Consider the following 2,280-nt stretch of genomic DNA (forward strand, 5'->3'; position numbering starts at 1 on the left):
AGTACACAATAGTTGAGACATGAAACTGTACTGCTAGGAACATATGAATAATACCTAACAGGTCTAGTAAGTAGTAAGTACAGTGTTGTTACAGATAAGAAGAAGACAACTAAGACATTAACTAAAACACATAGTTAAGACATTAAACAGTACTGTAAGGAACATGTGAATAATACCTAACAGGTCTAGTAAGTATAGTATTACTGTAGATAAGGAGAAGACAACTGAGAAGGTCTTGTTTAACTAATAGTAGGCTAGGTGTTAAAGGTAATAAGAGTTTTTTTAGTTGTGTGAGTAAAAGGAAGTGTAAAAGTTAGAGTGTATAATAAAGAGAACTTGACAACTCTTTAGTTATACTAGTACTTACTACTTAGGGGAGGAAAAAAATGATTGAAACACATAGTTAAGAAGTGAACAGCTATCTTTAAGTATGTATTAGTGCTAGGAGGAGTAAAAGGACTAGGTTGACAAAATTAATGTACTAATTCTGAGAGTAATAAGAGTACAAGTAGTGTGTAGGTAAAACAGAGTATGTAGAGGTAACAGAGAGTCTGTTCATACTAGAAGGACAAATAGGGACAGGACAGAACAGGAAAGGACTGAATAATACTAGTAGAGTATAATTCCTAACTAAGTTTATAACTAGGAATAACACTAGTAGAGACTTAATACTCTAGTAAGGTTTAGGACTGGAGGTAATACTAGTAGAGGCTCTAAATGTCTAGGACTAGGATTAACACTAGTAGGGGCTTAGTACTCTGACTAGGTTCACAACTAGAAAAGGGACTTTATACTCTAGGAAACAGAAGGTAACACTAGTAGAGGCTCTATATGTTTGAGACTAGAATTGACACTAGTAAGGGCTTAGTACTCTGACTAGGTCTATAACTAGAAAAGGGGCTTTATACTCTAGAAAACAGGAAGAGAAGGGAAAGGGACTTTATACTCTTAGTAGATAGTAGACAATAATAGTAGACACTAGACAGTAACAGAGTAAGAGATAGTATAGTAAGGAATAGACAGTCTTAACAAACACTTTAATAATAGAGAGATACACATTATAGTAGGTATAACAAGTATACAACAAATACACTATAGTTGATAGCTTAATTATAATGTTTGTTGTACTAAAAGTAGACAGTATCTGTTAGTGTAGAACCTGTAGCTTCTGAAGAGAATTATACTACAGTTCTAAATATTAGTAGTAGTATTAAGATAGTACTTCCTTACACAATTTCAGGACTAGGACAGTGAGTCCTTCTACAGCTTGTTTCTTAACAGTGTTCTAGTAGAGTAATTGTATAGTAGCTCCTAATCTTAGTAGTAGTACTAAGATAGTGTTCTCCTTAAACAATTTCAGGAATAGGATAGTAGGGGCTTCTATAGCTTGTTTCTAGACACTAGCTTAAGATTGTAACAAGTAGTAGAAAGGTTATAAGTAAGAGCAAGTCTGTAGATAATCTACTTAAAGTAGTATAGTAAAGTATATTCTTGAGTAGTAGAACCTTAATTATAGACAGCTGACCAGACTCACAATAACACACAACACACTCTACTCTGACACAACTATATACAATCTTTATAGTACATTCTCCCAGAAGCCTAGGACCTCTAATAAGGGTCTGTTGAGAGATTGAAGGTTAGCTAGCAAGTAGTAACAATCTCTCTATAAGCTTTTAAGAGAGAACAGAATATCTGTATAGTATTTGTAACACTTGTAATTAACTAGGTGTTATGATTCTCTACTCTCATACCTTCAGTTCTAAGGGTTCTACACCCTTCTGTACTGGAACTCAGGACTTCTGTCCCTTAGAGGCACTGTCTATAGACTATATATATACTAACTCTTACTACTACCCTTCCTTACTTTATTATTCTATTCCTTTGACTACTCCTTCATTCTTTGTTCATTCTATAGTCTCTTACCCTTTGTCCATCCCTTCATTCTTTGTACCTTTATCTTTGACATTCCTTTCTTTCATTCTTTGTGGCTTATTATTCTTAGTAGCTTATACTTCCTGAGTACTCTTGTATAGTTTAGTATATATAGGTATACAAGATCAGACTAGTCCTGTAGTCTTGATCTTGTCTACTCTAGGTAGTTCTGTACTCTTAGACTCACTCTATATACTCTACTCTTGTCTTACTCTCTCTCTCCCTGCCTGTTCTGTAAGTTCTGACTATGTTCTAGTACTTACATTCTGTATTTCTGTTGTGTAAGATAGTTGTAGCCTGGGTCCCCTTACTAAGCCTTTAGGTTCCTTCTATACTGTTACTAAC

This window comes from Fomitiporia mediterranea (assembly GCF_000271605.1).
Source record: "Fomitiporia mediterranea MF3/22 unplaced genomic scaffold FOMMEscaffold_14, whole genome shotgun sequence".
NCBI lineage: Eukaryota > Fungi > Basidiomycota > Agaricomycetes > Hymenochaetales > Hymenochaetaceae > Fomitiporia > Fomitiporia mediterranea.